The sequence below is a fragment of the Lagenorhynchus albirostris genome, chromosome 4 (assembly GCF_949774975.1).
Source record: "Lagenorhynchus albirostris chromosome 4, mLagAlb1.1, whole genome shotgun sequence".
NCBI lineage: Eukaryota > Metazoa > Chordata > Mammalia > Artiodactyla > Delphinidae > Lagenorhynchus > Lagenorhynchus albirostris.
The window spans coordinates 49768780-49781135 of record NC_083098.1 but is presented as its reverse complement, the minus strand read 5'-3'; positions in this window follow the sequence as shown (position 1 = coordinate 49781135).

Below are 12356 nucleotides of genomic sequence, written 5' to 3'. Positions count from 1 at the left end.
ACATGTTCAAGTGAGAAACCAAACAACTGAATGACCCCACCTAGTAACATGGGGTATTACGTTAATTAGTCATTGGCTGGAATAATAATTAGACCTCAGCACTGAAGTATCTCTATATTACTTTCTCCCTTCAATTAAAGCCTTCAGCATTTTTGTAACCTACCACTGACTTACTATCTGGGGGTGATTTGCTGAATTTTGTGCCTGGTTTTCTTATTTGTTAAGAAGAAATAATCCTCGTGTTCTATAAATAAAAATTATGTCAATTTATGCTGACAAGTAAAAGAATTATAGAGTACAAATCAGAAACCCTGCATTCTAGGCCCAGCTAACAGCTGTCTGACCTTGACAAGTCACTAAAACTCTATTTTGGTTTTGCCTCTATGAGATATTTCAGCTCCAAAATTATCTGATTTTAAGCAATAACAAGTACTGTATTTAGCCATGTGATTACTGTAGTCCTTTTTGTGTTAATTTCATAAAATTCAGACATTTGCTATCATCATAACTCCTGCATAACAAGCAATTCGTGTGACTTTCATAAAAGCAGTCTCTTTAGATGTTTTTGGCCATGACCATGGAAAGAAATGTATTTTATACTGTGACCCAGTAAAAATTTTCATGATTCAGTATTTATTACATGCAATAACCCTGATATTTTCTATCTTATTTGTTTTGCTTTGTTTTGTTTTGTTTCCCAAATACTACTCAGGATCCGCTTCATTGATTTCACAACCCAATGAGTCCATGACCCTCATTCTGACAAACATTAATTTGAGAGTATATAATAAGGTTTATGTTTCTTGGATTCTAAATAAGTTGAGTTCTTATTAATAAGGCTCTCCCAATATACAAAGTTTCCCAAAGTATGTCCCGAAAATTAAAAGTTTCACCAAAAAAACAAAAAAGAATTCTCTGACAGTTTGTGAAATGCTCATATGAACACAATGAAATGGGTTACTTTATTTCAGAACTTCCCAGGGACTTTAATATCCTAAGTGCATTGTGAGTGTTCAAGAGAGAGATGTAGTGCACTCGATCCTCCTACTGATGTGACCACAGAATGCTTTTTTCTCATGCTTTATCCTCTGAGGAACACACTTGGGGAAATGCCATTATGAAGACCAATTACTAAAGTAAAATGAACTTTGAGATAGGTAGGATTCACATACAGATTCCACCTCAGTTTTCTCAACTCTAAAGTCGGTTTACTAATGATGCTTCTGCAAAATGTTCATGAAGATTAACATAATCTTGCATGTAAACTGTTGAGCACATTGTCTAGAACATAGTAAGGGCTTAAATGAAGATTTTCTTAGATGAATCTGTATGGCGTATGTATAGATAACCCACTGATAATGAAATATGGCAAGTTCTAAGAAAAGTAGGAAAATATAAACAACTAAAACATTATGAACTTTTCATTTCACCAGAGATAACAGTAGGAATAAAAGGCAAAGAAGTCACTGAGTTCCTTCCACAAGCTGACCCCTGCCTGCCTGCGGAGCATCAAATCCCCGCCCTTCCCTGCAGGCTTCTTTGCCTTCAGCAGCAGTGGTTTGTTCCCACAACCCCCATCCACACACTTGCTCATATTGGCTTTCCAGTCATAAGACCCTTCCTCTTCCTGTCCCCAAGTCAAAGAAAGGCAAATTCCAGGAGATGCTAATTGGTGCTCCACAAAATACTAAAGCAATACTTTGAGTATGTTTTCTTCCAAAGTATGTTTTAAGTAGAGAAATAATCTCAAAAGTAATCATATGTATGTAGTCTCCCTAATTGTGAAATCATCCCCTTTAAGACTTAAGTTTCATGAAGTCGATTGATATATGGATATTTTAACCTGTGCATCCTTGTGTTGGCAGCAATTAACTAAGCGGAGAGGTTTGTGTGTGTGTATTTTCTGTTTGATGCTGTCAAGTCAATGTTGTCTATCTTGTCATAACTTGACATTTTGACACCTAATGTTTATTGTATACTAAACATAAAAATTTAAAAAACTTGTCATTTCTTACAGCAAATAATTCATTTATAGGTTTGTTGCTGTTTTTGCTGTTTACCTTCCCCACACTTTTTTTTTTTACTGAGACTTTTTTTTAAGAGCAGAATTGAGGTTCGCAGCAGAATTGAGGGGGGAAAATACAGAGATTTCCCAGATCCTCCCTGTCCCCAAACATGCCATAGCCTGCCCTAATGTCAACATCCCCCGAAATGTAACAGAAGAGTGGTACATTTGTTAGAACTGATGAACCTACGTTAACACATCATAATCACCCAAAGTCCGCAGTTTACATTACGGTTCACTCTTATTTTTGTACATTGTGTGGGTTTGGACAAATGTTTAATGACATGTATCTATCATTATAGTGTCATACAGAGCATTCTCACTGCCCTAAAAATCCTCTATGCTCCACCTACTCATCCTCCCCTACCCCTGGCAGCCACTGATCTTTTTTATAGTCTCCTTAGGTTTGTCCTTTCCAGAATGTCATATAGGTGAGATCATGTAGTGTGTAGCTTTTTCAGATTGGCTTCTTTCACTCAGCAATATTAATTTTCCTCCATGTCTTTTCATGGCTTGATAGCTCATTTCTTTTTAGCACTGAATAATATTCCATTGTCTGAATGTACTACCATAGTGTATTCAACTACTGAAGGACATCTTGGCTGCTTCCAAGTTTTGTCAATTATTAATAAAACTGCTAGAAACATCCTTGTACAGGTTTTCGTGTGGACATAAATTTGCAACTCCTTTGGGTGAATACCAAGGAGCGTGATTGCTGGATCATATGGTAAGGGTACTTATAGTTTTATAAGAAAATGCCAAACTATCTTACAAAGTGGCTGTACCATTTTGCATTCTCACCAGCAATGAATGAAAGTTCTTGTTCTGCAACTTAGCCAGCATTTGTGCATCTGTGTTCCAGATTTTGGCCATTATAATAGGTGTGCAGTGGTATCTCACTGTTGTTTTAATTTGCATTTCGCTGATGACATATGAGGGAGAATATCTTTTCATATGCTTATTTGCCATCTGTATGTCTTCTTTGGTCAGGTGTCTGTTAAAAGCTTTTGGCCCATTTTTTAATTGGGCTTTTTGTTTTCTTATTGCATTTTAAGAGTTCTTTGTATATTTTAGATAGCAGTCCTTTATTTTTTGCAAAAAATATTTTTCAAATATTTCCTCCCAGTCTGTGGCTTGTCATCCTTTTGACCTTGACTTTCAGGGAGCAGAAGTTTCTAATTTTAATGAAGTACTTTCCCACACTTTTAATATATCTAATGACCTTTGGACAATATTGATTAAATAGATTGTAATTTTTAATTTTGGCCAAATAGATCTGAAAAATGCTCACCTTTGTTCCAAGTGTAAGTACAGAACTTTATTGCATCATAATTGACTAGATTTATATCCACCTCCCTCTCTAAACTGCAGCTTCCTTGAGGGCACTGACCTCTGCTTTACTCACTTTCAATTACAAGTTTCTAGCACAATTTCCATCCCATAGAAGTTGCAGAGTACTTTAAATACTACACCCTGAGCACATCCAGGGAAAATTATGTCCTTTTTTCCCAACCTGGTGTTGAGCTTTGTTCCAGGTCCTAAGGATCTCAACATCTAGAACTAACACAGGGAAACATTAGAGTAGGTACATGGGACTGACCATGATAGGACCATGAAAGCTAGACCTATCGACCGTCTTCTCCAACTCTCCACCCCCTATAGCCTCAAAGAACACAGCTACAAGACTTGCAAAATGAGGAAATGGGGCTGATAACAGCACACATAGAATTAATTTGTTGATCATTGAGGACAAGAATTTTCCTCTCACATGCAACCCTCCCCTGTTTTATGTAATTAACACTGATTTTTCATTTGTGGATCAGAGAATCAAGTATGCTGTGTATACATTATTTTTAATATTATTATTTCTTTAACCAAGGCATTAGGTTGATTAGGAATTAGGATGCTAACATTTCATACTCATAGGATAGAGCCTGGCACATAGCAAGCACTCAAAGAATATTTGTTGAATGAAAGAGGGAATGAATATTTACTGTCTCTACTTAACAGAGTGAAATGAGTATATTTTCTTTTCCCCCTACTATCAATGAATAAGCAATTTCCATCTTGGACCTTTTTCACAAGAGTTTTTGGACGTCCCATTGAAAGAAAAAAATATTAAACAGGAAAATTTATGAATACAAGGATCAAGAAATTAGAAATGGAAAAGCCTTACTAGGTCATCTAGTTCATGCTTTGGCTAGTGGTTGAGGCAGTGTTGTTCCCACAGCCTTTTCCTTCAGAGGAAAACCAATATCTTACAAGGGTAAATTTGGACTTTAGGATTTTTTATTCAATCCTTTGCTTTTAGAAGAATAATTCCACTATGGGACAAGACTTGAAGAAAAATTATTTCTCATTTTCCTTGAGTTTCCTTTTTTTTCTTGATTTAAGATTGTTCATTTCACCCTTATCTTTGACTAACACTCTAAATAGCTTAACAATTGGCTTAACAATTAATATATTTAACTGTTTATACCCAACTAACATAAACAGATAATATTATCTACCTTCCATTGTTTTTATAATTTTTCTCTTTTTCCACAAGTTTTTGGAATATTTGTGCTTGGAAACTTTGAATGATAATAGAAAATCAGAGTCTTCCTGGGGTTTAAACAGAAGTAAGGGAGCAATTAAAATTTAAAATTCTTCCAAATGTTCCTTGATATGATTCCAGAAGGGTTCCTGGACCCAATTCCAACTTGCATGTGTGTGGAGCCTTCCCCACACCAACAAGCAATTCCAGGGCACCAGCAGGGTGTCCAAGAATTCAACTCAGTTCTGACACTGTCTCCCCAGAGACAGCATCAGATTCCACACGTATAGGGCTCAGTCCTCAATACTGTCCTCCGCTTCAGATGCCAATCTCAAGCCCAGGATGTTACCTGTGCTTCTAACTGAAGGGCTATAAACTGGAGGTTCCTATGACCCCCTCCAACTCAGGATGCCAATCCCAAGTACAGGTTATTACCTGCACTTCTGACCTACTTACCATAAATCAGAGGTTCCCACCAACTTCTCAGGTTCCAATAATTTGCTAGAATGGCTCACAGAACTCAGGAAAACCTGTTTACTCACTAGATTACCATTTTATTATAAAAAAGTACATTAAAATATATGAATCAACAGTTGGATGAAGAGATACCTAGCACAAGGCATAGGAAAAGGGCACGGAGCCTCCAAGCCCTCCTCAGACCCACTCTCCAAACCCTGTACTTCGGGGGTTTTATGGAAACTTCATTACATAGCCGTGGTTGATTAAATCATTGGCAGTTGGAGATTGATTCAACCTCCAGGCCTTCTCCCCCATCCCCAGGTGGAGTGGGGTGAACTGAAAGTTCCTCTCTAATCACATGGTTGGTTCTCCTGGGAACCAGCCCCCACCTTTGGGTGGGATCCAAAAGTCACCTTCCCCAAAGTATTCTGAGGAACTAAGGATAAGAGACCAAATTTTATCCCATTGCTCCTTGTGCTCAGGAAATTCCAAGGTTTTTGGGAACTGTGAGCCAGGAACTATGGATGAAGACCAAATATATATTCTCCCTATAAATTACAAAATGGTAATGACATAACCTAATAGTTATAGCTACTTTATTAGAGAAGCCTTTAGAATTATCATCAGATTACTTTGCATTGATGCCATGATTTTCCTATGTTCCTATGTTAGGAACCCTAACATAGTGGAACTCCAGATAAAATAGATGAGAATTTAAGATTATTGAATATAGTCGATGTATTCTCATGGAGAGGCAGGGGTTCAAAATCATACATGTGACACAGTGTTTTTCACATAGCAGACCATTCAATAAATATATGATAAATTTAATAAAATAGTTAACTGACTCCTACTAATTATACCAATGCTTGTATTTTGAAGTGCCATCAAACTGTTAACTTCAGAACTATGCATTGTTTTTTATAACTGTCGATTTAATGCTACAAAACATTTGGCAGGTACCTCATGGTACCTTTAGTACTGTGAATTACCATTTAAAAAATATTAGAATAGGATTCCCAGGACTCCTATTCTAGGAGTCTACTGGCACAGTAGTTAAGAATCTGCCTGCCAATGCAGGGGACACGGGTTTGAGCCCTGGTCTGGAAGATCCCATGTGCCACGGAGCAACTAAGCCTGTGCACCACAACTACTGAAGCCCGCATACCTAGAGCCTGTGCTCTGCAACAAGAGAAGCCACTGCAATGAGAAGCCCATGCACCGCAACAAAGAGTAGCCCCTGCTCACCACTAGAGAAAGCCCGTGAGCAGCAACGAAGACCCAATGCAGCCAAAAAATAAATATAATTAATTTTAAAAAATAAACTAATTTTTTTAAAAAAAAGAATAGGATTCACCACTTTCAATGGAACTCAATAGGATTTTTTGAGGGAGAGATCCAGCAAATTAGCAGTTACTGTTCATAAATTGGATTCTCTTATAGGAGGAGAGTGTAGATTACCTTCAAGTCAGAAATTTAGTTAAGTGTTCTGAATTTACACTAGAGTCAAAACAAGATGGAAAGGTTTCTATGGGGGAAAAAAACTATATTAAAATTACATTTGAGAGAATCCCTCCACTTAAGCAAGAATTGTTACCGTTAGTTAACAAAGCAATTTCCATAATAAAATTTACTGTAGATTTTTGAGATTAGGATACTCCACTTTTTCCATGCTGTCTGAAAGCAGAGAAAGAAAGTCAGATGTCTTCTGGGTATTCAATCCAATGACTACACAGAAAACTACGGTTCTGCTATATGGTGAGGCACAATACATTTTGCACATCACCGCAGTTGAAACTAACAGAGAGTTTACATTTCATTATCAATTTTCTGAACCCTCATATTATTTATCCATTGGCTGGCAGGCTTCACAAAGTCTTCACAAAGTCTTCTAACAGAAAGAGTTTACATTTTATTACCAATTTTCTGAACCCTCATATTATTTGTTCATTGACTGGGAGTCTTCACAAAGTGTTTATAAGGGTTTTGTCTTTTTTTTTTTTTAAGGGAAAAAACAAACAAATTTTGCATTCCAGAGTTGCCAAAAGTTATCCCCAATTTTACCTCATAAAAACTTTTCAATAAGATCAATTATTTCGTTCTCAGGGTAAACTATGCATTAATTAAAGTAGCAATTAATGTTTCAGACTAGAATTAGAAATAATTACATAGAGAAAATGGGCAGAAGACAACAATCCAGCAAAGCAAATGAAAAATTGGTTATGAAATCAACAACCAGTCCTAGGCTATCTTTCCTTAAAAAAAAAAAACACAACCCACAATCTTAGATTATAGCTTTTTAGGAAGAAAAACAAAGACAAAACAAAACAAAAACTGAACTTTGATCTGGAAGTTTTGGGTTTTTATCAGAATAGATTCTTAGTCAGGTGAAAAACCAGATGTAATCAAGCGAGAAATTGTTACTGCTCTCATTTGGTTGCTATTATTACAAAAGTTCACTTTTTTTAATGAAAAACCCCCACTAAGATTTATGTCTAGTGTTCTTGTTCTGTTATTGTCACACTAAACAAAGCAAGAACCCAGGAGCTACCACTATTCTGGCAAATTCCAATGATAAATGCTTACTAGAGACAGTTCAAACGTGAAATTATAGAATAATTTTAGTAGTAGTCTTATGCCATCCCAGAAAGAACTTTTGCCACCAATGTAACAACACAGAATCAAATATTCTAATGATATTTTAATGCTTTGTACACATTAGGAAAAAGTTATCGAAAATATTTATTCCCTGATTTATTTTTATCAATGATGCAAATTAATTACTAATTTATAAAAAATAACACAAATCTATAAACTCCAGTTAATCCTCAAATTTGTTGCCTTAGTTAAAAACAAAAGTTCCACCATTTGAACTAAATACCTGTTTATGACAATTCATGCTGAAAGCATTTCCGTTTACTATGTAGTTTTCTTCTCACTATTAGAAGAAACGTTAGATACACATACGAAGTTGACCTGTGAGGTTTTTAAAAAAATGCACGTTGCATGCAACTCCAGCTGTTCTGATTCAGTAGATCTACTATGGAAATTTGGCATCCATGTTTTTCCAAAGTTGCACAAATAATTCAGTCTAAACTGTGTCTAAAACATGCTGCTTAAACTTTTATGTACCTAATAAATACAAATTCTGATTCAAAAAGTTTGGGCTGGGGCAGTTCTAATAAGCTCCCCAGTGATGGTGACATGGCTGATCATCAGAAAACACTAAGTTGCCATACCCTAGGACTCACAATTCATAGATAATTACAGAAAATAGAAGCCACTTGACATTAAAACCAGGCATGAGCTATTTAGAATAGCATCTAATTTTGTCCCCTAGTCCTTACTAAACATCCAGTATACAAAATCAACATATAATTCAGAACTGGGTAGAAATAAACCCAAGAAAGCGTCTCTGTGGCATTGATTAGGGAATTAAATGTCCTTTTACTAAAGGGTCATGTACTTTCTTACACAGTGACCACGTTAAATAAAACCAGTTTAAGGAGGGTTAATTATTAATTTTTAAAAAATAAATCACAGTCCACAGTCTACAATCCTGCTCAGGAATGTTTGGGGCCCACAGGTACTTGGGATCGACATTTCCTTTTGCGGTGATACACATCTGAACTGCCCACGCACGAAGGATGAAGCTGTGTCCACAATGCACTCTCCATTAGCACTTTACCCCAAATGAGTATTAGAATTTGAGGAACTGTCTGAGATTATTCATCTTTAGGAAAATGAAGATGAAGGACTTAGTTGATGCTCGTATTGACAGACTAACTGCAAGGCACTCTTGAGGTACTGTAGTTGAGGGACTTCGATTACTCTTACTCTTAGATTACTTAAGAGTAAGAGTAAGAGTAAGTCTTAAGTAATTCTAATATTCTAGCATATGTTTCAAGCCACGTAGAATGTTTCTTAGATTCATAATGCCTGTTTATCTCATATCCATAGAACAGGGCCTCATTAAATCTGTTTCTGGGTATATAAATGTCTCATTAATCCCTTTGATCACTCTAGAAAGTGCTGTTTCTTCATCTTCTGTGAGAATAGATGAAGTGGTCTCATTATTAACATGCAGGCAGAGATAAGCCTTTTAATAAGTGCTTATCTGTAACAGAGATACAGAATGCATGCACAGTGCATTCTGTAACAGATGTTAACTACCTACAAAGCAGCACATATTGCTTTATTTTGTTCTGTCACTATTCTTTTTCACTATATCCTCTCCACCCCCAACCCTGCATACACACCAAGTTCTGTGTTCCTTTGCTTCAAGGAAAGGCTAAAAAGAGAAAGAAATGTCCCACATACAGCTTTTCTTTTGTGCTTTTGTTTCCCCAAAGCTTAAAGGGAGAGAGGTGTGTGACTTCTCTTGATTGGTGTAAGAGACAGGATCAGGGATGTTGAGATACCTAGTTCTCATAAGACCTGGGAAGTCAGGGCCCACAGAGTCAGCAAGGCTGTCACTGGGCCTCAGGAAGCTAAAACCCGAGCACTTGTGCAGCTCGCCAAGCCACAAAGTCTGGGACACAGGGCATCTCAAAGGTAACCTGTGCTGCCCAAACCTAGAGAGGTCACTCTGTATTTTGGTGAGAGTGAAATTCCAGGAAGTGAGAGACCAAGTAACAGAGATTGAATTTCTTGCCAGCCCAGTTATCTGGGGATTAAAATACGTTTTAACTAAATTTAAATAAAATAAAAGTAACATTGCTTGAATACCCCAATTGTTGCAAAATCATACCTGCTGAACTTAAATTTGTCCATTATAATAAGGAAGTGGTGTCCACTCATATTTATAACAATAGTTAGGAAAGTTCTCTAAGTTGGGACTTTACAAACTTTAGAAAAAAAAAATTGTTGAGAAAATCATACCCCTACCATGGACAGAAAGGGAAAGTTCAGATGTACTTTACCTTATGGTTATATAAGTACAAACAACTACAGAATATATAGTAGAACTGTAATATCAACTGCACTTACTTTGCACTAAGGAATTGGTGAGAATCTGTGGAGTGGCTGAGCGATTGTTGCCTTAACATTTATTTGGGTCTGGATTTACTTCCTTGCATTTTTCAATCTTGGCTGATTATTTGTGTGAATCAGGCTGATTTTGTTCCTTGTTCAAAGTGACCAGTGTTTTCCTCTATCAAGAGCCTCTTTGCTGGAAGATGCTATGCTTTGCAACTGTAAATGTTCACAGCTACCTTTAAGATCATTACTAACTAATTTCTCTAGAGTTCCAGTGGTTTTCTCCTTCTCATCGACTTTAAAAATGCCAGCAGTCTACTGTTTTTATTCTGGGAAAGAGGTCTAGTTACTCAGCCCTGGTGCATTCTAGCCTGGGGCCTCTTCATCCTGTTGTGGCTGAGGAAGGGACACTTTAAATTCCAGTTGGTGGAAAGAATCAGTTCCAGATCGGAATCCCAGGTACAAAATAATTCTTTTTCAGGAAGAACAGAACCTCCATAACAGGGGCTGTTCACATGTAATGATTTTCATTTCAAGCTATTATCACATGGACTACCAAGGTACTCCGCACTTTCCCACTGTTGTGTTTTTCTCTAAAGTCTGTATTGTAATGTGTGCATGAAGCTAAGCAAATATGTAAACAAAACTTCATTTCCTATAAGCAAAAATAGGCTGAAAATACCACTGGCAGATAATTAACATTTAACCATGAAAAATCCACTTATCACTTCATAAAAATGCTTTTCATAGAATACCCCATCTATACCCAATTCAATAACATATTCTAAACTCTTCTTCAAGTATCATAGTTTGTTCTTTAAAAACACTATATATTTAAGTTATTATATCACATATGCATCTATTGCCAATTATTTTCCCGTAAGTGTCAGTGACTTCAAAAGTGAAATCTTATTTTAACCAGAGAAAACACACTATTACAAAAAAACCATGCATGACTAATAAGCCATCTTAGGAAGTTTTCTGAAAAGCTACTGCATTAATATGAGTAAAACATTCTACATTGATAGTCTAACAAATGCTCTGAGAATATAACTCCTTTATGCTCAGTCAGCTCGGGGAAAACAAAACAAAATAAAACAAAATTCTTATAACTATGCAACTAGAGGCTGCTTAACTTGGTAAATGACAAAAGTATCTGGGTACGCAGCATCCATTTATTTTAGTAATCAAAGCTCTCATAAAAGCTGTGAAAACTGCTAAGATTTTTATCTGAGTCAAACTCACTTTCTCCCAGTTCTTTTAGGACTGGATGGTAATTCCACTACCTGTCAGTCATGGAACTGTTTCCATTCTAACTCCCACCTTCAGGTGAGGTAGAACCTTGAAATGAAATGGACTTTCAATACATTTATCCATTTTACTGTGTGATATTTGTGTTATACTCTTACTTTTATATATTTATATATGTAACAGTGTGTGTGTATATACGTGTATATATATGCACACACATATAGTATCATATTAACATCATATGTATATATCCTAAGATATTATAATGCCACCATAATTAAAATTAAATATCCAGATTATTTATACTTGCAATAAGAAATATACATATTTGGTCATTCAATGATCAAAATAATTTCTCATATATATTTGATCTTCATCCACAGTTCCTGGCTCACAGCTCCCAAATCCTGTGGAAGTTCCTGAGCAATGGGAGCATCTTTTGTGATTGTATTTGGTCTCTTGTCCTCAGTTCCTGAAAGTTCTTCAGAGCCACAAAGGTGAAATGGGTGTCACGTCATTCATGATAAGACCCTTTCCATCACAACTGGGTTTCTGTTAATGAAGTTGACTTTTGGACATCACCTAAGGATGGGGGCTGGTAGCCAGAAGAATCAATCAAGAACAGAGGGTTGGAACTTTTGGTTCCACTCCCTGATTTCCAGGGAGGAGAGAGGGGCTAGATTGATTGGCCAGTCAATCATCATTGGCTGATGATTTAATCAATCATGCCTAAGTAATGAGGCCTACAAAAAAAGCCCAAAGGAGGGGGTTCAGAGAGCTTCCACACTGGGGAACCAGAACACTTCCATGTGCTACAGTGCTGGGCCCCAAGGTCCATGAGGAGGGAAGCTCTTTTGTTTGGGACCTCGCCCTATGTATCCCTTCATCTGGCTGTTCATCTGTGTATCCTTTAACATCCTTTGTAATAAATTGGTAAGATAGTGAGTAACCACTGCTGGATAGTGATAATTGGTAAGATAGTGAGTGTGAACCATTCTAGCAAATTGTTCAGACCCAAGAAATGGGTCATGGGAACCTCTGATTTATAACCAGTTGGTCAGAAATATA